The sequence below is a fragment of the Oncorhynchus clarkii genome, chromosome 1 (genome assembly GCF_045791955.1).
Source record: "Oncorhynchus clarkii lewisi isolate Uvic-CL-2024 chromosome 1, UVic_Ocla_1.0, whole genome shotgun sequence".
In the NCBI taxonomy this organism is placed as follows: domain Eukaryota; kingdom Metazoa; phylum Chordata; class Actinopteri; order Salmoniformes; family Salmonidae; genus Oncorhynchus; species Oncorhynchus clarkii.
In genome coordinates this window covers 15,931,420-15,955,816 of record NC_092147.1, presented here as the reverse complement: position 1 = coordinate 15,955,816, position 24,397 = coordinate 15,931,420, and the positions used below count along the sequence as shown (strand labels likewise).

Here is a 24,397-nt window from a genome sequence, read left to right as displayed (position 1 = left end):
CAACAGCAAAACGTGCCGAAAGAGAGCGATATAAAATAAAGGTATAGAGATGAGACAACTAAAAAGAGAACACAGAGGACTGAGAGGAGCAGTCGTCAGACAGAAGGCTTTTCTTAACCCCCTCTGGGCCTAGAGAGATGCGAGATTCAGAGAGATTAAAGCGCAGCCAAGAACATGAAGGTCGATGAGCACGTACTTAGAGAAGTAGGTGCAGGCAGGCGTGATGGGAAGACGCTGTGTGAGTGAGTGCATAAACACACAGACATCTGGGGACAAACAGACACCGGCCACGCCCACACACATCCACAAAAGTTATTCAGACTCTGCTCCCTCAGGCTTGGCTGCAAGAATAGATAGATTCGAAAACCAAATGTCACAGGTGAAATTTGACAAAAAGTCAGTTGACAGTCTGTCCTTCTGAGATTACATCATATTTTCCTGAAGTGTGGAGTAAATTCAAACCCCAGCATAAGACATCAATATCACACAGTAGCCTTCTCAATTAATCACACTGTGGACCTCTCATGGCTTGTTGAGAGGGGAGGGGACCTCTCATGGAGGGGAGAAAAAGAGGGAGAGAAACAAGAGATTGTGAGCACTTGAGGGACAGAGTGAGAAATAAAGAGAGGCAGCTCACTTGAGAGTTGACAGTAAATGAGACAAAAAACAAAGTGTGTGAGAGAGAATTAGAGAGAGATAGTTGAAAGATTAACAAGCTGCTCCACTGACTTGCAGTCGTCGATGGTTTCCAGGCTTGTGGCCTCTACGCCAGCCAGGGCCTTCCTATAGAGAGCTTCCAGGTGTAGAAGCCTGCGGTTGTCCTGGGCGTAGGTGGAGTGGCGCCGGGACAGCGGGGGCAGCAACACCGTCCCTGAGAAACGCCGACGCAATGCATAGCTGGGGTTGGCCAGGGGGAGAGAGTCCCGCCGACTCTGTGGAGGAAACAAAACGCTACTAATCAGAGGACAGGTATTATGATCAATTAATTATATATACACTGAACAAAAATATAAAAACGCAAGATGAGCTGAAATAAAAGATCCCAGAAATAGTCTATATGCACAAAAAGCTTATTTATCTCAAATTCTGTGCACAAATTTGTTTACATCCCTGTTAGTGAGCATTTCACTTTTGCCAAGATAATACAGCCATCTGACAGGTGTGGCATATCAAGATGCTGATTAAACAGCATGATCATTACACAGGGGCACCTTGTGCTGGGAACAATAAAAGGCCACTCTAAAATGTGCAGTTTTGTCACACAAGACAATGTCACAGATGTCTCAAGTTGAGGGAGCTTCCAAATTGGCATACTGACTGCAGAAATGTGCACCAGAGCTGTTGCTAGATCATTTTATGTTAATTTCCCTACCATAAACCACCCCCAACGTCGTTCAAGAGAATTTGGCAATACATCCAACTGCCCTCACAACCGCAGACCACGTGTTACCATACCAGCCTAGGAACTCCAGATCCAGCTTCTTCACCTGCGGGATCGTCTGAGACCAGCCACCTGGACAGCTAATGAAACTGTGGGTTTGCACAACCAAAGAATTTATTCACAAATTGTCAGAAACAGTCTCAGGGAAGCTCATCTGTGTGCTCATCGTCCTCACCAGGGTCTTGACCTGACTGCAGTTCAGTGTTGTAACTCACTTCAGGGGGGCAAATGCTCACCTTTGATGGCCACTGGCACACTGGAGAAGAGTGCTCTTCACGGATGAATCCCGGGTTTCAACTGTACCAGGTAGAGGGCGTCGTGTGTGCGAGCGGTTTGCTAATGTCAACATTTTGAACCGAGTCCCCCACTGCGGCTTCTTTCGTGGTCGGCATACTCAGACATTTGGGATGCTCTGGATCAACATGTACAACAACGTGTTCCAGTTTCCGCCTACATCCAGCAACTTCTCACAACCATTGAAGAGGAGTGGGACTACAGCTGTTGCAGTGACTGTATTACAGTCACACCGGCGGACACGAGACATGAAGGCAGTCAAATTTCACGTGACCGTTTAGTCACTGTAAATTAGGCTTCTCAAAGCTCTGATGCTGCTGATGGCTTACCAAACTTGCTAACTGCCTGGTACTCAGCACTCTCCTGTCCCTCTAATCACACTGACATCAATGCAAATGTAATCGAAAATCTAAATCAAACACTTCATGAGGGCCCATGAGCTCATGTTGCGCAACATTTCTATAGGCTATTCAACTGCTGGAGAAAACAGGGTGATGGCCTCTATTAAAAAGAGGATCCCATCAGCCTTCTATAGGCTAGGCCTACTATATTTATTTCTCAACTTTCCTAATATTAAGCACATTGCTTCTCTTTACAACAGGAGTATAGCCTACCTGGCTGGCATGAAAATGAAAAAAGGGAAAAGCAGTTCTCCATTCGCTATTTAAGTACATAGATGACAAGTATTTTTTCCCCTGCCCCGATACAGGTGCAATAATGGTCCATTCTAAATCAAAACAAATGTCACATATACACATATATGATTAAATCAAGAATAGTCTGATGGGTGACAATATTAGCCTATCACTTGTGAATAATATATTATCACTTGTAAATTATGCCCAGCGTAAGGCATGAGACAATGCCTTTTTTTTGCGACTTTTTCTAATCATTGTTGCACACCTCATGTAGCCTAGCCCATAGGCCTATATGTTTTAGTAAGGTTTGTATCACAAATGAAGTGGCCAAATAATGGCCACTGGCCGCAAAAGGCAAGGATTTTTTAAGGTGCAATTATGGCCACAAAGGGGATGCCGCCGTCAATTTCAAGGCATATCAAGTGCTTGTCAAATTGTGAATGAGTGACTAATGAATTGTGTACAGCCTGCACAAAAAAACCAATACAGAGCTCATGACTTTCAAGTGACTTAAAAAAAAATCATCATTAGTCTCATCATTGAGCCTTACAAGGTATTACAAATCTTTAAACCTGTCTAAAATAAACAATGGATTTTTTCTGAAGGTGTAGACTATATTACATGGATTTATTAGACTTTTTAAAATGTAGATGTTCCAAAGGTCTGCATCAGTGGCTTGTAGGCTGTGTGGAAGCCAGGAGCTGCTGTTTGTTAATTAACGGTAAATTACCGTGAGACCGAAAGTTATTTGCTTGACAATCACCAGCTAACGAAATTTCGTGACCGCCACAGCCTTAAGCGGGACAATATTCCACAGGCCACAATCAACCGCCTGATCAACTCTATGCAAAGGAGAAGTCACACTGCATGAGGCAAATGGTGGTCACACTAGATACTGACTGGTTTTCTGATCCACCCATACCTTTTTTAAGGTATCTGTGACCAACAGATGCATATCTGTATTCCCAGTCATGTGAAATCTATAGATTAGGGCCTAATGAATTTGCTGATTTCCTTATATGAACTTTAACTCAGTAAAATCTTTCAAATTGTTGCATGTTGCGTTTATATTTCTGTTCAGTGTAGTTACAGCCTTTTGACAAATAGTATGAAGACATTCAGTCACTGAGCAGTTAGAATGGATTCTCACAACAGGGCAATAACTGCAAGGGTTCAAGGTATCACCTCAACAGGAACCAGTGACTGTAATATGTAACTGTGTATACATGGTCGAAAACAATGTCAGACCATTTGTAAAGGGTGAAATAAGTTCACTACAAAAAGCCTCACACAAACACCCACTGCCAAAAACACAATTACCAGATTGACAAAGTGGAGCTCCAGACATCTATTTTCTAAATGTTATTGAGTGCAACAAGCCACCAACCCAAACCATGCTTGACTGGTCTCCTTGTGTTCTAAGGGTGTGTTCGTAAATTCCCTCTGGCTATCTACTCAGATTCCAGAGCACTCTCGTCCGAGTGTTCCACAGCGCAGAAGAACTGATGAATTTACGAATGCTCAACACTCATTGAATATTCTGAAGCTCACAACTTGTTCGGTATTGCAAACTGACGATACCCACTCGATGGAATGTAAAGAGGATTGGCAATCCATCTCTCTGCGTGACACAGGACTTCCTTACTCTGAGCTCTACTATACTGTGGTGCGCTAGCTGGCAATATGAAAAAACATGGACAGCAATCTGAAACATCTATGGTAATATGAAACAACATGGATGGTAATATGAAAAAACATGGATGACAAGATGAAACGTGGATGTCAAATGAAACAACATGGACAGCAATATGAAACAGCCAGGCCTGGATGATGGCTACAAAGCAAAAACACAGACAGCCTCAATTGCATATTTAGCTTCTGACCCGCCTGTGGCAAAATGAGTAGATACAGTGCCTTCGGAAAGTATTCAGACCTCACATTTTGTTACATTACAGCCTTATTCTAAAATGGATTAAATAAAAACACATTCCTTATCAATCTACACATAATACCCAATAATGAAAAAGTGAAAACAGGATTGTATAATGTTTAAAAAAAATAATTTAAAAAAACGTATTTCCATAAGTAATAAGACATTTCGCTATGAGACTCGAAACTGAGCTCAAGTGCATCCTGTTTCCATTACTAGGCAAGTCAGTTAAGAACAAATTATTATTTACAATGACGGCCAAACCCTAACCTGGACGACGCTGTGCCAATTGTGCGCCACCCTATGGGACTCCCAATCACGGCATGTTGTGATACAGCTTGGAATCAAACCAGGGTCTGTAGTGACGTCTCTAGCACTGAGATGCAGTGCCTTAGACCGCTGCGCCACTTGGGAGCCCCAGAAGGTTTTTGTCGAGGCACAGATCTGGGGAAGTGTACCAAAACATTTCTGCAGCAGACTTGGGCTTCGGGACAAGTCTCTGAATGTCCTTGAGTACCCCCGCCAGAGCACAGACTTGAACCTGATCGAACATCTCTGGAGAGACCTGAAAATAGCTGTGCTGCGACGCTCCCCATCCAACCTCACTGACCTTGAGAGGATCTGCAAAGAGGAAATGGGAGAAACTGCACAAATACAAGTGCGACAAGCTTATAACGTCGTAACCAAGAATACGAGGCTGTAATCGCTGCCAAAGTACTGAGTAAAGGGTCTGAATACTTATGTAAATTTAATATTTCAGTTTATTTTTATTACATTTGCAAACATTTCTAAAAACCTGTTGAGAGCATCCTGATGGGTTGCATCACTGCCTGGTATGGCAACTGTAGTGCCTTTTCGTCGGAGGCCGAGCAGAGGGTAGTGCATACGGCCCAGTACATCACCAGGGCCAAGCTTCCTGCCATCCAGGACCTCTATACCAGGCGGTGTCAGAGAAGGGCCCTAGAAATGGTCAAAGACTCTAGCCACCCTAATCATATTCTGTTCTCTCTGATACCACACGGCAAGCGGTATCAGAGCACCAAGTCTAGGTCCAAGAGGCTTCTAAACAGCTTCTACCCCCAAACCATAAGACTCCTGAACATCTAAATCAAATGGCTACATCAAATGACTATTTTAAAACTGCTGCTACTCTGTTATTATCTATGCACAGTCACTTTAATAACTCTACCTACGTGTACATATTACCTCAATTACCTCAACACATTGACTCTGTACCGGTACACCCCCCCCCCTCCCCATATGTAGTCTCGCTATTGTTATTTTACTGCTGCTCTTTATTTACTCCTTACTTTTATTTCTTATTCATATATTTTTATTTAACTGCATTGTTGCTTAGGGACTCGTAACTAAGCATTTCACTGAAAGGTCTACTACACCTGTTGTATTTGGCTCATGTGACTAATAACATTTTATTTTATTTTAAATCGTTATTGTGGCTCGCTTCGCACAGGTGTGGATGGCAGAGTTGTTAGTTTGGCACTGTTTATCAGCACACGTGGACTAAAATGACAAGACAGGAGAAGGAGCATACCGTGTCCACACGTACAGTCGTGGCCAAAAGTTTTGAGAATGACACAAATATTAATTTCAGTGTCTTTAGATATTTGTGTCAGATGTTACTATGGAATACTGAAGTATAATTACAAACATTTCATAAGTGTCAAAGGCTTTTATTGACAATTACATGAAGTTGATGCAAAGAGTCAATATCTGCAGTATTGACCCTCCTTTTTCAAGACCTCTGCAATCTGCCCTGGCATGGTGTCAATTAACTTCTGGGCCACATCCTGACTGATGGCAGCCCATTCTTGCATAATCAATGCTTGGAGTTTGTCAGAATTTTTGGCGTTTTGTTTGTCCACCCGCCTCTGAGGATTGACCACAAGTTCTCAATGGGATTAAGGTCTGGGGGGTTTCCTGGCCATGGACTCCCTTGGCTGAGAAGCAACCCCACACATGAATGGTCTCAGGATTCTTTACTGTTGGCATGACAGAAGACTGACGGTAGAGCTCACCTTGTCTTCTCCGGACAAGCTTTTTTCCGGATGCCCCAAACAATCGGAAATGGGATTCAGAGAAAATGACTTTACCCCAGTCCTCAGCAGTCCAATCCCTGGACCTTTTGCAGAATATCAGTCTGTCCCTGATGCTTTTCCTGGAGAGAAGTGGCTTCTTTGCTGCCCTTCTTGAAACCAGGCCATCCTCCAAAAGTATTCGCCTCACTGTGCGTGCAGATGCACTCACACCTGCCTGCAGCCATTCCTGAGCAAGCTCTGTACTGGTGGTGCCCCGATCCCGCAGCTGAATCAACTTTAGGAAACGGTCCTGGCACTTGCTGGACTTTCTTGGGTGCCCTGAAGCCTTCTTCACAACAATTGAACCACTCTCCTTGAAGTTCTTGATGATCTGATAAATGGTTGATTTAGGTGCAATCTAAATAAACCATTTAGTATGTTATGTTTCGTATGGTATGCATTCATTTGTGGTTGTCCATAATCCATTTAAAATTATATTTACCATTTACAATTTGTATGACATGTTACAAATTGCAATCCGTATGATCTAAGCCACCCGAGCCAGAAAGTGAGGTCCAGAAGGTGAGGTCAGTACAGGTGCATCAAAGCTTGGACCGAGAGACTGAAAAACAATTTCTATCTCAAGGCAATCAGACTGTTAAATAGCAATCACTAGCGGCCTCCAGATTCAGAAACTACATCAAATAATTCATTAACAGTGCTATAGCAACCCATTTAAAGTGCAATATGCTTTATACTTGACGGACAAACAGACTGTTTTGATGTTCTTTTGAAGTCTCTTTCCCTTTGTCCAGCTGCTGCGACTGAGTTTTGAGTTAAGGGGATGAGTACTGTCCTGTAAAAATGCTTTCAAGTTTTAGGAAGATGAGTTATGTACACAGGTTGGTGGCTGATTCTTGATCTATACCAGTTATACTTCCCGCCGTCTTAATTAAACGCTGAAGTTTGACTTGGTCTTGTACTCGCATGTTTACAAACTTGAATATCATACCAAAGGACAGCACACTCTGCAGAGCAGATTTATAGAACATTTGTAAGATATGGTGGTGGACATTAAAACGGTTCAGTTTGTGTTAAAAAAAAATTCCAGCGCTTTAGTTTTCTTAACATTTATTTGTTGAAAGGTTCTCTGTCAAAACCTTGAAGAGAGGCTTGGTCTGGGTGAAGGAAACCCAAAACAGCAGTGTCATATGCATATTTAAAGAATTTGTGGGCTGAGTCAGAGGCTTGACAATTGTTTGTGTACAGTATCGGTGAAAGTACGCAACCTTGAGGGGCTCTTGTATTCACCATTCCAGATGTAGAGATGGTGGAGTGAAACTTCACTTGTTGAGTACGGTTCACAAGGAAACTGTTAATCCACGTGATCAGTAGAGAGTTGACATCCAAATTCACCAGCTTATCCACCAGTAGATGGATAGGATGATAAACTCGCTACTGAAGTCAATAAATACAATTTTCACTAGGCTATTTTCCTTTTCTAAATGTTCGTAGATGTTGTTCAGAATGACCAATAACTCAATATACAACAGCCCTGGAGGCATGGTAGGCCAATTGGTTTGGATCTAATTGGGATGAGAGACCAGAGAGAATGTTTAATTATTTTTTCAAAACATTTCATTAGGTACAGATGTCAGGGCTACAGGGCGTAAGTCGTTATTTTCTTTTGGCCTGTTGTTTTTAGGTACTGGGACATTCAGCCACTTCTTCCATAAGTCTGGAACTATCCCACTGTTCAGTGATAGCTGGAACAGCTTCTGGAACGGTAATGCGAGCTGGTATGCGCATGCCTGAAGTGCCTTGCTGCTGAAGCCGTCTGGACCATATGATTTGTGTGTGTTGACACGTACCCTGCCCTGAACTTAGTCACTAGCCGGCTACCACCCGGTTACTCAACCATGCAGCTTAGAGCCTGCTGCCCTATTTACATAGACATGGAACACTAGTCACATTATTAAATGGAACACTGGTCACTTGAATAATGTTTACTTACTGTATTCTAGTTAAGGTCATCCTATTCAGCTATTGCTGTACATATTCTATTATATCCTACGTATTCTTCAGATATACTACATATTCTATACTACATATTCTATCCACATAATGTCCATAATGTCTATACATCCCATCACATATATACAGTACCAGTCAAAAGTTGACACACCTACTCATTCCAGGGTTCTTTATTTTTACTATTTTCTACATTGTAGAATAATAGTGAAGACATCAAAACTATGAAATAACACACATGGAAACATGTAGTGACCCCAAAAAAGTATTCAAACAAAGCAAAATATGTTATATTTGAGATTCTTCAAAGTAGCCACCCCTTACCTTAATGACATCTTTGCACACTCTTGGCATTTTCTCAACCAGCTTCATGAGGAAGTCACCTGGAACGCAATTCAATTAACAGGTGTGACTTTTTACAAGTTCATTTATGGAATTTCTTTCCTTTTTCATGCGTTTGAGCAAATCAGTTGTGTTATGACAAGGTAAGGGTGTTATAGAGAAGATAGCCCTATTTGGTAAAAGACCAAGTCCATATTATGGCAAGAACAGCTCAAATAAGCAAAGAAAACTGACTAAGACATGAAGGTCAGTCAATCCAGAAATTTCAAGAACTTTGAAAGTTTCTTAAAGTGCAGTCACAAAAGCCATCAAGCGCTATGATGAAACTGTCTCTCATGAGGACCGCCACAGGGCAGGAAGTCCCAGAGTTCCCTCTGCTGCAGAGGATAAGTTCATTACAATAACTGCACCTCAGATTGCAGCCCAAATAAATGCTTCACAGAGTTCAAATAGCAGACACATCTCAACGTCAAGTACTCAGTGGAGAATGGGTGAATCAGGCCTTCATGGTCGAATTGCTGCAAAGAAACCATTACTAAAGGACACAAATAAGAAGAAGAGACTTGCTTGGGCTAAGAAACATGAGCAATGAACATTAGACCGGTGTGTCCCTTGAGCGATACGCCATCCCATCTGGTTCGCCCCGAGTGAGACTATCATTTGTTTTTCAACATGACATTGACCCAACACACCTCCAGGCTGTGTAAGGGCTATTTTACCAAAAAGGAGAGTGATGGAGTGCTGCATCAGATGACCTGGCCTCCACAATCACCCAACCTCAACCCAATTGAGATGGGTTGGATGAGTTGGACCGCAGAGTTAAGAAAAAGCAGCCAACAAGTGCTCAGCATATGTGGGAACTCCTTCAAGACTGTTGGAAAAGCATTTCAGGTGATGCTGGTTGAGAGAATGCTAAGAGTGCGCAAAGCTGTCATCAAGGCTATTTGAAGAATCTCAAATATAAAACACTTTTTTGGTTACTACATGATTCCATATGTGTTATTTCATTGTTTTGATGTCTTCCCTTTTATTCTACAATGTAGAAAATTGTGAAAATAAAGAAAAACCCTTGAATGAGTAAGTGTTCAAAAAACTTTTGACCGGTAGCAAGTACACGCACACACAGCTAGCTTTCCTTGCTTGTTGGTTTGCTACCTAGCCAACGTTAGCTCTCATGTGACTGGTATAACTTTACGTTAGCTAGCTAATCAAAATATCTGTCTGCATTTACTGATTAATCCCAGCATGAATAACACCATATAGCTAGCTATATACAGTAGCCTGGGTTTGTTCGCATACACATCTTATGACTGGCAGTGGCAGCATGCAGCTGTGTTGTTGCCGAGCAATCAAACTAAAACTGAGTTTCGGTTAAAAACTGTTAGCATGGTCAGAAATGCTACAAAAAGGAAGCACATAGTTGGTGCGGACATAAATTAGCATGTGAGAGCGATAAAATATAAATGTAATAAAATCTGTTGCACCTACAAATTTTGTCAATCTGGCATTTTTTAAAGTCCAATGGGAACTTTATGGATGCTATAGTCTCATTTTAATCTGACGTCTAGATTGAGGTAGGTCAGCGCAATAAATACTCTTAAACATAAATTGCTGATGACCCTGTTAAAAAAAAATCTGGTATGTGGTTGTCGGTAACGGCCGGAATGCTCATGATGAGAGGCGAGGAGTGTGTTGTTCACTTCCAATCAAGTTAATTTGCAAATTGTCATAGAGATGTGTGTCATATTGGCTTAGATATGATGGTAGGGAGATTTGAATTTAACATTGAGCTTCAATCAATTAATATATATTGTGGGGGCAATAATAAGATCATGGTTCAGGGTAATGGAGGACACCAGATGCTTCACTGTATGCCATTCTGTCGGATCTTGGTAACAGTGCATGTTTTTGGCTCAGATAGGGAAGTACAGACAGTGAGACTTCCCTTGATGTGCCGTGGCTTTGTGACAACAGAGAGACTTTAAACCATGTGGGCCCACTGGGAAGTGCTATGCACAGAGTGGCACTGAGGACTGACTGTGCACCCATCTGCCCAGTAATGTACAAACAATACAAACGTACACACCGTCAATAAGACACACATGCACACCCATACATAGTGTTGTCACTTAGGAAGCACAGGAAACAAAACATGAAGCGGACTGAATTTCACCCAGAGTCCCGTTTATTTAGCAAGCTATAGCAAACAATATTTTACAAAGTAGGTAATAAAAGGACTAGAGTTTAGTCTGCTTTGTAGTTTTTTTTTTTACTAGTAAAATATGGTATTGTTATACTGGTATCGTGACAACACTACAGCCACCCACATGCAAAAAGAGAGGTTGAGACCGAGATAGGCCGAGAGTCAAATAACCCACACCCACCCCATTTATTATCAAAACCAAACACCTTAAAGCAAAGTCATTGAATTTATTAGGTTGTTTTCCCCCAGCTGAATTTCTGATGACATTACCACAGGAGTAATCGAGTGTGAAACTGACTTTTTATTCAGAAAATAAATATTGATTCATAAAGTCATCACACGTTACGAGAGATAAGATCACCTGTGGGCTCCACAATAATTACCTCCAGCCACTAGTGAGGTTGATAAGAACCATTTGCTTACCGTACTGTTCAGAAGGATGCAAGCACCTTCACCTGCATTTGTAACCACTGTTGCATTCTGAGGGTAGCTATGTTTCGAATGGCAGGATTTACATACAGTGCCTTGAGAAAGTATTATTCACTTATTCCACATTTTGTTGTGTTACAGCCTGAATTCAAAATGTATTCAATTGATTTTCTCTCACCCATCTACACACAAAGTGAAAATGTATATAAAAAAATGCAAATCTATTGAAATGTAAAAAATGTAATACAGAAATAAGTACTCAAACCCGAGTCAATATTTGTATTAGCACCTTACACAGAAAGACTCACATCCGTAATTGCTGGCTAAGTCTCTAATAGCTTTCCACAACTGGATTGTGGAGCATTTCTTCAAGCTCTGTCAATTTAGTTGTTGATCTTTGCTAGACAACCATGTTCTGGATTTTCAAGTAGATTTAAGGAAAAAAAAATGGAACTCGGTATTGGATTTGCCCCAAACATAACACTTTGTATTCAGGACAAAAAAGTTAATTGCTTTGTCACATTGTTACTTTTGTTGCAGCAGGATGCATGTTTTGGAATATTTTAACTATACAGGCTTTCATTTCACTCTGTCAATTAGGCAAGTATTGTGCAGTAACTACAGTGTTGTTGATCCATCCTCAGTTTACTCCTATCACAGCCATTAAACTCTTTTTAAGTCACGATTGATCTCTAGGTGAAATTCCTGATCGGTTTCCTTCCTCTCCGGCAACTGAGTTAAGAAGGACGCCTGTATCTTTGTTGTGACTGGATGGTGTATCAATACACCCAAAGTGTAATTAATAACTTCACCATGCTCAAAGGGATATTCAAGGTCTGCTTTTTTGAAATTTTCCCCCATCTACCAATAGGTGCCCTTCTTTGCTAGGCATTGGAAAACCCCCCTGGTCGTTGTGGTTGAAGATGTGTTTGAAATTCACTGCTCGACTGAAGGACCTTACAGATAATTGTATGTGGGGTACAGAGATTAGTACATTTTTTCATGAGTATGTTAAACACTATTATTACACACAGTAATTAATTCCATGCAACTTATTAAGGAAATCTTTATTCCTGAACTTATTTAGGCTTGCCATAACAAAGGTTTTGAATACGGGCTAACTCAAGACATTACAGCTTCTCATTTTTATTACATTTGTAAAAATTCCCCAAAACATAATACCACTGACATTATGGGATAGCGTGTGGGTCAGGGACAATTTTTTTTCCTTCAACTTAATCCATTTTAAATTCAGGCTGTAACAACAAAATAGGTCAAATAAGTCTGGGGGAGTGAATACTTTCTAAACGCACTGTAAATGATCATATACTGTTGCTATTTTAAGTGTGTGTTTGTATCACTCTTTCTTACAGCTCCACCTCCTAAGGAAATCAGCAGGAGGTCCCTTGACTAAATGTCATAATCAAAATAATTGATTCTATTAGCAGGAATGGAAAAACCCGACAGAATGAGAACATGAGCTGTGGCGTCAAGAGGTCTCATTAGTGTTACATGTGCAAACACCATTATTTACTTAAGGAAATTCAACTCTTAATGAATTCAACCTAATTAATTCACAGCTCTCATCCTCTCTTTTCCATTCAATTATAAGAGAATGAATAGAATAACTTAATTTTCCTCCATGGGAGGACACAAACCTCCTTGACACCTCAAAGATGACATAAGAGCCTTTTAGTCTCGTGAAATCATTTCACCCTGCACCCCAGAGGTTCAGAGGGCTGTGTGTGCGCGTGGTTTGGAACCGCAGAGCCCTGTGTCACGAGTGAGGAATGCCCTGGAGGCACAGATAAGGCTTTATGACAGTGGCCTTTCATGTCCACCCACAATCACAAATCGCACACATACTTGAGCAAGACTTTTGACGGAGATAGTAATGCATTAACACATAGACAATTCACAGCCAGTGATGCAATAAAGAGCAAACAGCACAATCGGCTGTGATTCATGTTTTATGATTATCGCCCAAGATTATCGCACAAGGAGCCTCTCAGGGCAATAAGGTAGGGGGGGGGGGGTTGATGAGAGGGAATACAGCTTTGACTCATAATTACCTCTGTCGACGGCCTAGCCATTGACGCAGAAGCTCTGGGATACCTTCACCCGGTGTGGTAGGACTGCAGCTGAGGGAGGCAAACAGAGTTGGGTTACATTTTCTAGTCCCATATGTCATGCTTTACTTATACAGAAATAAAAGAAAATCCATATTTTATAAAAGCGCAACATACCTCATGAAAAAAAGTTGAATATTCTCTTTCAATAGGACCTATGTGGTTTGTTTCCATAACAGTGAATGATAATGATAATAATGTCTATGATTCATGATATGCATTGATTTGATTGCTCCTTGGAATGTGAGTCAATATGTTATCCTGTAAATATTGTCCATGATTCATAATATGCATTGATTTGATTGCTCCTTGGAATGAGAGTCAATATGACAACCTGCAAATCCCATGTGGCTTGTGTGGTTCGGCGGTTACAGCCGCTGACCCCGGAACATATGTATGCCAGAGTTCGGTATGGGTTCAAATCCAGCCCACTGACGTTTGACTCATCCTCCCAGGTCTTTCCAACATTTTATTATCTCTTCAATAAAGCAAAAACAATTTACAAAAAATGGGACTGCCCCACTCCTTAAAAAAATACATATATACTGTGAATTCAAAACGCAGACCAACTTATTACAAGACATCTAGGCCTATCTATTTTGAAGGTCTGTCCTTGTCTTTTAAATAATACAATACAGTTAATGCCTAATAATGAACTAGGGAAGGGCATGACATTTTTTGACTGTTCCAGTACTCGCATGATTTATTTCCGAGTACTCAAAAAACATTTTTTTTTACAACACAAAAAGGTCCATACGCACTGGGAAAAAAATAAGTGCACATTTATCTAAAGGCCTATACCAACAGTGAGCAACAATGCCTAATTTATCAAAGCATTACAGATAACAAACTGGCCATTGACTGTATATGGGGAAATTTAGCATTTAGGCTTTGTTAGGTACACCATCCCGTTCACGAAAATGGTTTGCTCCTCCAGACAGTGAGTCACGGGGCCGTGGCCTGCTATAAAAAAAAAACAATGCACCAAATACAACACATACAAATACAACAGGTGTTACCGTGAAATGCTTACATACAAGCCCTTCACTGTTATTTTTCTTAATTGCATTGTTGGTTAAGAAAATATTTACTAAATAAACTCAAGTTAAAAAAAAGTTACAATAACAAGGCTATATAAAAAGGGGGTACCGGTGCCTAGTCAATGTACAGGGGTACAGGCTAGTTAAAGGTCATATGTACATGTTGGTAGGGGGAAAGTGACTATGCATAGATAAAAATAAAAAACACAGCAAGTAGCAACTGCGGGAATACTTTTTTTTTTAAGCTAATAGTAGGGGTTTGATTAATTGTTCAGCAGTCTAATGACTTGTGGTGGAAGCTGTTAAGGAGCCTTTTGGACCCAGACTTGGCGCTCCGGTACCGTCTTCCGTGTGGTAGAAGAGGCTTGGGTGGCTATAATGCCAAATGCTGAGCAGTTGCCATACCAGGAGGTGATGCAACAAGTCAGGATGCCCGCGATGGTACAGCTGTAGAACTTTGAGGATCTGGGGAACTATGCTAAATCTTTTCAGTCTCCTGAGAGGGAAATAGGCATTGTCGTGCCCTCTTCACAACTGTCTTGGTGTTTTCGGACCATGATAGTATGTTGGTGATGTGGATACCAAGGGACTTGAAGCTCTCAACCGATTCCACTACAGCCCAGTCGATGTGAATGGGGGTGTGTTAGGCCCTCCTTTTCCTGTAGTCCACGATCAGCTCCTTTATCTTGCTCACATTGAGAGAGAGGTTGTTGTCCTGGAACCACACGGCCAGGTCTCCGACCTCCTCCCTATAGGCTCTCATCGTTGTCGGTGATCAGGCCTACCACTGTTGTGTCGTTGGCAAACTTAATGGTGGGTGTTGGAGTCATGCTTGGCCACACAGTCGTGGCTGAACAGGGAGTACAGGAGAGGACTAAGCATACATCCCTGAGCGGAACCAGTGTTGAGAATCAGCATGGCAGATGTGTTGTTGCCTACCCTTACCACCTGGGGGCGGTCCAAGATCCAGTTGCAGAGGGAGGTGTTTAGTCCCAAGGTCCTTAGCTTAGTGATGAGCTTTGTGGGCACTATGGTGCTGAATGCTGCGCTGTAGTAAATTAATAACATTCTCACATAGGTGTTCCTTTTGCCCAGGTGGGAAAGGGCAGGGTTGAGTGCGACAGAATGTGTCGGGGCGATATGCGAATTGGAATGGATCTAGGGTTTCTGGGATGATGGTGTTGATGTGAGCCATGACCAGCCTTTCAAAGCACTTCATGGCTAAAGACGTGGTGAGAGTCATTTAGGCAGGTTATCTTAGCGTTCTTGGGCACAGGAACTGTGGTGGTTTGCTTGAAACGTACAATACTGTTCAAATGTTTGGGGTCCTTAGAAATGTCCTTGTTTTTGAAAGAAAAGCTAATTTTTTGTCCATTAAAATAGCATAGCATTGATCAGAAATACAGTGTAGACACTGTTAATGTTGTAAATGACTATTGTAGCTGGAAATGGCTGATTTTTAATGGAATATCTACATAGACGTACAGAGGCTTATTATCAGCAACCATCTCTCCTGTGTTCCAATGGCACGTTGTGTTAGCTGATCCTAGTATAATTTAAAAAGGCTAATTGATCATTAGAAAACACATTTGCAATTATGTTAGCACAGCTGAAAACTGTTGTTCTGATTAAAGAAGCAATACAACTGTTCTTTTTTACACTATTTGAGTATCTGGAGCATCAGCATTTGTGAGTTTGATTACAGGCTCAAAATGGCCAGAAACAAAGATCTTTCTTCTGAAACTCGTCAGTCTATTCTTGTTCTGATAAATGAAGGCTATTCCATGTGAGAAATTGCCAAGAAACTGAAGATCTCGTTCAACGCTGTGTACTACTCCCTTCACAGAACAGCGCAAACTGGCACGAACCGGAATAGAAAGAGTGGGAGGCCCCGGTGCACAACTGAGCAAGAGGACAAGTACATTAAATTGTCTAGTTTGAGAAACAGATGGCTCACAAGTCCTCAACTGGCAGCTTCATTAAATAGCACCCGCAAAACACCAGTCTCAACATCAACAGTGAAGAGGTGACTCCGGGATACTGGCCTTCTAGGCAGAGTTCCCCTGTCCAGTGTCTGTGCGCTTTTGCCCATCTTAATATTACATTTTTATTGGCCAGTCTGAGATATGTTTTTTTCTTTGCAACCCTGCCTATTAGGCCAGCATCACGGAGTTGCCTCTTGCCTGAAATTCATGACTTCTGGTTGGGGTATGTACGTATGGTCACTATGGGGATGACATCATCGATGCACTTATTAATGAAGCCGGTGACTGATGTGGTATGCTCCTCAAGGCTACTGGATGAATCCCAGAACATATTCCAGTATGTGCTGGCAAAACAGTCCTGTAGCTTAGCATTCGCATCATCTGACCACTTCCATATTGAGCAAGTCACTGGTACGTCCTGCTTTAGTTTTTGCTTCTAAGCAGGAGGATATAATTTATGGTCAGATATGCCAAATGGAGGGCAAGGCAGAGCTTTGTACGTGTCTCTGTGTGTGGAGTAAAGGTTGCCTCAAGTTTTTTTTACTCTGGTTGCACATGTGACATGCTGGTAGAAATGAGGTAAAACAGATTTAACTTTCCCTGCATTGAAGTCCCTGGCCACTAGGAGCGCCACTTCTGGATTAGCCTTTTCTTGTTTGCTTATGACCTTATACAGCTCGTTGAGTGCGGTCTTAGTGCCAGCATCAGTTTCTTGTGGTAAATAGACAGCTACAAAAAAATATAGATGAGAACTCTCTTGGTAGATATAGTACCACACTACCTCAGGCGAGCAAAACCTCTAGACTTTTAATATTAGAGATTGCGCACCAGCTATTATTGACAAATAGACATCCCCCCTCGTCTTCCCGATGCACAGAAAACCCAGCCAACTGTATATTATCCATGTCGTTGTTCAGCCACAGCTCAGTAAAACATAAGATATTACAGTTTAATGTCCCGTTGGTAGGATAGTCTGGAACGGAGCTCATCCAGTTTATTCTCCAGTGATTGCATGTTGGCCAATATGACGGATGGTAGAGGCGGGTTACCCAACTTATTCTCACCCATCAACCAGATCCGTGGTCTCTGTATCCCCGTCTTCTCTTCATGCAAAGGACAGGGATTTGGGCATGGTCCAGGAGCAGCAGTAAATATTTAGCGTCAGACTCAATAAAGAAAAAGTCTTAAACCCGTCCGAGGTGAGTAATTGCTGTTCTGATACCCAGAAGCTCTTTTCGGTCATAAGAGCCGGTAGCAGAAACATTATGTACAACATAGGAGCACGTAAAAACGGCAGCCATCACCTCCGGCTCCATTCTTCTAACAGGCAGAACGGCATCGAGGAATTCGGTTACTGTTTGATTGAACGTTAGAATGGGCAAAACGAATTACCTAAGAAGCTTGGACCATGGTATGATCGTCGGTGTCAGGCAAGCCGGTTCTAGTATCTCAGAGACGGCCAGCCTCCTGGTCTTTTCACACACAACAGTGTCTAGAGAATGGTGTGACAAACAAAAAAAATCCAGTCAGCAGCAGTCCTTTTGGCAAAAACAGCTCGTTAAAGCGAGAACTCAAAGGAGAATGGCAAGAATCGTGCAAGCTAACAGGCGGGCCACAACAGGAAATTAACGGCGTAGTACGACAGTGGTGTGCAGAATGACATCTCGGAACCCACAACTCGGCGGTCCTTGTCACAGATCATCAGACGGCCACACCAGGTTCCACCCCTATCAGCTAAAAACAAGAAAAGTGGCTCTAGTCAGCACGCGATCACCAACACTGTACAATTGAGGAGTGGAAAATGATTGCCTGTTCTGACAAATCTCGGTTCCTGTTACGTCATGCTGATTGCAGAGTGAGGATTTGGCGTCAGCAGCATGAGTCCATGGCCCCATCCTGCCTGCTGTCAAGGGTACAGGCTGGTGGCGTTGATATGTTTTTCTGACACACGTTAGGTCCCTTGATACCAATTGAGTAACATTTGAATGCCACAGCGTATCTGAACATTGTTGCTGACCAGGTGCATCCTTTCATGGCTACACGGAGGTGGTTTCTTGTAGAAGCCTATGGCTGTGCAATGGCATAGCCTTGCTTTATTAATTTAGCAGACAAGACGATCTGATTTCCGGAGCACTTATCATAGTCAAAACATACATTTTATAGTAAAAAAAACATTATGTAATGTATCAGAATAAAATAGAACAAAATATTTTTCCAAATGAAAAAAGTTGCCACTGCGAAGTGACGCGCATCTCGAGTCTGGAACAGTTATTCTCAAAGAGTGATCACTTGATCAATTTGGCGAGTTGAAAGAAAGAAAAAAATTCAGGGTTACAAACTAAAATCCTTCTTCTTTTCGATATAGAGACTTTGAATTGAGTTTATTCTGCCGGTTCTTTGGAATTTTCTAAATGGATTAACAATTCCACATTGTACACTGCATGATGATGAATTACTGCCATGACATCGAAAAATAGACTTCCCGCAATTATTAAAAAACTGCAGTTTGTTGTTGGAAGACATTTTCCTACTTCAATCAACCAGTCCATTTTGAATTTCTGATAAAACTGTTGTCATTTAGCAAAGAATGTAGCTTGTGTATCCCATCAGTTTGATACTTTTTTATAGACATTTATTTCTGTAGGCCTTGGAGCTTGTGTGTGCGCAGTCGGAACACAATTGAGTAAATGAGACATGGAGGGGAAAGGGATTTTAAGGAGAGGATATGTGTGATGCTTGGCTTCTTTTGTTGTGACCCACAAATCAACAAGTACAAATGGAACACTAGAGTCGATGCAAATAAATGTTGTCTTCAAGACAAAATTTCACTTGCCAGGTCAGGCAGCCACAAAGCACATTTCACCAAATAGTGAAGTATTAAAGATGGTTAAAGATCGAGCTTTGACGTCCGTTCGAGTACTCGTGCCCATCCCTTCACTGAACACACTCTTAAATATTAACCATGCTCTCTCTTTACCCCTTATAACAACTGCACAGGTCCCATATTAACATCCACAATCAGGTGTCATAAAAATACACAAAGGAACTCTTTTGAAGTTCTCTGCGTAGTGACGCACACCACTGTTTCATAGCAGATATGTTTGTTAATTCCTAACAGGGCTAACCTCAGCATGTCAAACCTTTAGAAGAAGGTGATAAGAACTGCAAAACATGCACAATGTCTTGACTTATAAGCAGGACAAACATTAACATCCTTTTTGGATACTGTATGACTACTAAGGATAGATACAAATGTTGGTTGAACTAAGTTAGCCAAGCCAATCCCAATGTCATTAAGGTTTAAAGTCAAATAGAATTGTCCCTAAGCAAAAGATGCATGTGTATCATAACGTTTGGGCTGTGAAAGATAGTGATAAGACAACATAAGCAGCAACACCCTAAGATTGGCACTGAAATTACCATGTTCTAAACAGTGCCCTCCATACTATGCCACGGAAGTTGTCAAATAAAGTTATCGTACCTAGCATTTATAGTGCCTTCAGAAAGTGTTCATACCCCTTGACTTATTCCACATTTGTTGTGTTACAGCCTAAATTCAAAATTTGTTTTTTCCCCCCTCTCCCATCATCTACACACACACAATACCCATAATGACAGTGAAACATGTTTTTAGGAATTTGTAATATATAGAAAAATAAATACCAAAATACCTAATTGACATAAGTATTCACACCCTTGTCAGCACCTACAGTTGTGAGTCTTTCTGGGTAAGTCTAAGAGCTTTGCACACCTGTGTTTGCACATTAATTTTTTGATTTTTTTAAGTCAAGCTCTGTCAAGTTGGATGTTGATCATTCCTCGACAGCCATAGATTTTAAAGCCGATTTAGGTCAAAACTGTATTCAATATCGTCTTGGTAAGCAACTCCAGTGTATATTTGGCTTTGTGTTTTAGGTTATTGTCCTGTGAAAAGTTAATTTGTCTCCCAGTATGTTGGATAGCAGACAATGAGGTTTTCCTCTAGGATTTTGCCTGTGTTTAGCTCAATTTAGTTTCATCCTAAAAAAAACTCCCTTGCCAATGACAAGCATACCCATAACATGATGCAGCCACCACCTGCATGAAAATATGAAGGGCAGTACTAAGTGATGTGCTGTTTTGGATTTGCCCCAAACATAACACTTAGTATTCAGGACATAAAATTAATTTATTTGCCAAATTTTTGGGCAGTTTTACTTTAGTGCCTTGTTGGAAACAGGATGGATGTTTGTGAATATTTGTATTCTGTACAGGCTTCCTTCTTTTCACTCTCTCATTTAGGTTAGTATTGTGGAGTAACTACATTGTTGTTTACTCTTATCACAGCCATTAAACTCTATAAATGTTTTAAAGTCACCATTGGCCTCGGTGTAATCCCTGAGCGGTTTACTTCATTTCTGGAAACTGAGTTAGGAAGGACACCTGTATCTTTGTTGTGAATAGATGTATTGATACACCATCCAAAGTGTAATTAATAACTCCACCATGCTCAAATGGATATTCAATGTCTGTTTTTAAAATCCATCTACCAATTGGTGCCTTCTTTGCAAGGCATTGGAAAACCTCCCTGGTGGTTGAATCTGTGTTTGAAATTCACTACTTGACTGAGGGAGTTTACAGATAATTATATGTGTGGGGTACAGAGATTAGGTATTGATTAAAAAAAAAACAATGTTAAACACTATTAGTCTATGCAACTTATTATGTAACTTGTTAAGCAAATGTTTACTCCTGAACTTATTTAGGTGTGCCATAACAAATGGGTTTGAATACTTATTGACCTAAGACATTTCAGCTTTTCATTTTATATTCATTTGTAAAACTTTCTAAAAACATAATTCCACTGTAATTATGGGGTACTGTGTGTAGGCCAGTGACACAATCTAAATATAATACATTTTCAATTCAGGCTGTAATACAACTAAATTTTGAAAAAGGGGTGTGAATACTTTCTGTAGTCACTGTATATTGTTTAGTTTCCAACATTACATCTCTGTATCAAATTAAAGCCTGCAGTTTTGTGTTTGACATGAATTTCCAAATAGTGTCTGTCTGCTAACGGCATCTGATACTGTAACTCCAATGATGGTGAAACCAAATACATTTATCTCTTTATTAAACATCTAGACTGTCACACAGGTTGCCAAACTACAAACAGCGCATATTTGGGCATCAGTTTTGCAAATATCCACTAAGCAAGCAGTTAAGCTCAGACTGCATCTTTTGTTTGACGGTTAATGGGAAAATCTGTTGAAAAGTAGTAGTAGCCCCCCATCTAAAGGACACACAAGGTAATCTTTCAAATCAAGGAGTGCTGGTACCGAGTCAACGTCAGTAGTCTTTCTCAGAAGACTACCATATACTGTGCATCCTTTACTGAACAAAAATATAAAACAAACATGCAACAATTTCAAAGATTATACTGAGTTACAGTTCACATAATGAAATCAGTCATTTGAAATAAATTGATTAGGCCTTAATCTATGGATTTCACATGACTGGGCAGGGGTGCAGCCATGGGTGGTCCTGGGAGGGCACGTAGCAGCCAGGCCCACACACTGGGGAGCCAGTCCCAGCCAATCAGAATGAGTTGTTTTTCCCACAAAATACATTTATTACAGACAGAAATACCAACCCCCCTTAGATGATCCCACAGGTGAAGAAGATAGATATGGAGGTCCCTGGGCTGGCGTAGTTACAAGTGGTCAGCGGTTGTAAGGCTGGTTGGACGTACTGCCAAATTCTCTAAAATGACGTTGGAGGCGGCTTATGGTGGAGAAATGAACATTCAATTCTCTGGCAACAGCTCTGGTGGACATTCCTGCAGTCAGCATACCAATTTCACACTCCCTCAAAACTTGAGACATTTGTGGCATTGTACTGTGTGACAAAACTGCACATTTTAGTGGCCTTTTGTACTGAGCACAAGGTGCATCTGTGCACAATTTTTTTTGTACTTCCAAAGTTGTGGCAAAATGGCTTATAGAGTCAAGGTTTTGGAGTGGCCCTCACAAAGCCCTGACCTCATACCTATAGAAATTTTGTGGGCAGAACTGAAAAAGCGTGTGCGAGCAAGGAGGCCTGCAAACCTGACTCAGTTACACCAGCCCTGTCAGGAGGAATGGGACAAAATTCACCCAACATATTGTGGGAAGCTTGTGGAAGGCTACCCAAAACGTTTGACCCAAGTTAAACAATTTAAAGGCTACCAAATACTAATTGACTGTATGTAAACTTCTGACCCACTGGAAACGTGATGAAAGAAATAAAAGCTGAAATATAATCACTCTCTCTACTATTATTCTGACATTTCACATTCTTAAAATAAAGTGGTGATCCTAACTGACCTAAGACAGGGAATTTATATGTCAGGAATTGTGAAAAAATGAGTTTAAATGTATTTGGCTAAGGTGTGTGTAAACGTCCAACTTCAACTGTATGTGACCCAATGTGAAATGTTTCTACAGGATGCACAGGGACATACCACAGACCATGCTGCCCACACTGCATACCCATCACAAAATGATCAGAATAGCTACAATAAAATATCCTGAATGGGACACAGGGTTACAATAGGTTACAAATGTTGGCTTTAGTTTCTTTGCACTGCATACAAACTCCAGCAGAGGCTAAGGACCTTCTGTTTATACTCAATCCGCAGAAATTTTGTGAACTAACACTCGCCCCCCAGCTCTGACTTTGCTGGTCGTAAGTACATTTTTCCTCAATAAAGTATCTTAAGATGAATGCAGCACTAACTAAGTCACTCTCGATAAGATTACTACAATGTGAGTGAGTGAGTGAGTGAGGACAAGATGGAGCAAGAGAACGACAGAGGGAAATAGAGATCAAAAGGAAGCAGACAGTTGAACAGAAAGACAGGAAGATAAAGAGGAGTGGGAGAATGTATAAATGTTTTTGAGAAATGCATTCCAAATTCATATGGTAATGTCTGATTTCAAAAAAGCACTTATGAGCTGTTCATAAAAATGTATTACGTTCAGTACACAATCTAAACAGTCTTCAAACAACCATATTGCCAAATATAATCATCCATGTTAATTATGCTAGCACAATCTAAAGTCTCTGAATTTAACAGAATCTCTTAAATTAAAGTAGCCTGGCCAATAATGTGGCCCAAGTTACATGGAAGAGACAGATATGAAAGGATAAGTTTTCTGAAGACTAGTTTCGAAATAAATTAGATTTCACTAGGCTGCTATAAATATACGACCACTGATGCGTAATTAATGTATAACTAGCCGTACACCAAGAAATAATCGTGTGTGTGTGTATATATAAAGATACGAATGAATTATTGGACCTATATATCCATATTACAATCTTATTAAAATACCATGAGAATGTTGATTAAATATAAACAACTGGATAAAGAAAACAAGACACATAAGTAACTCCACCTGCCAGAATTGATTAAGGCAAGTAGGCTAATCTTCAGTGAGTGGAAGACATATTTTGAAATGAAGTGTTTAAAAACAGCCATTGTGGAGCTAATTCCCCATACACTTGAAGTAAAATCATTTAAAAAAAAATAAAAAGTATATTCAATACCCATTTGATTTAGTTCCTTATCGAATACAAATCACACATTTCACTGCCTGTTTTCGAAATGTAGGTGTTACTTTTTAAAGTCTCGCGCCGTCGAGAAACATCTTTGAAAAGTTTCACTTTCTTACCTTTGGTCGCTCGACTTTTTGAGTATTTAGAGAAGGAAACCCACGGCAATTGCAAGTTATGAAGGAATATTTAGTTCTGGTCTCTTCATTGAAGGTCGTTGTCTTTATCATACATTTTATTGCTTTTACTTAGACTTCAAACTCCGTGAATGCTGCTTTCGTTGCGAATGACGTTGATTTAGTCACATGCCAGGAAATGTTT

The 24,397-nt window shown here is 40.8% G+C and overlaps 1 long non-coding RNA gene across 1 annotated transcript; it reads right to left on the bottom strand.

Annotated features, from left to right (window-relative positions):
• Positions 1-693: 693 nt before the first annotated feature.
• Positions 694-24,379, bottom strand: LOC139375754 (uncharacterized). The gene is made up of 3 exons (XR_011627845.1): positions 24,196-24,379; positions 13,417-13,485; positions 694-932 (listed from the first exon to the last, which is right to left on the bottom strand). It is a non-coding gene; the product is annotated as an uncharacterized lncRNA (long non-coding RNA).
• Between the last annotated feature and the right edge of the window lie 18 nt (positions 24,380-24,397).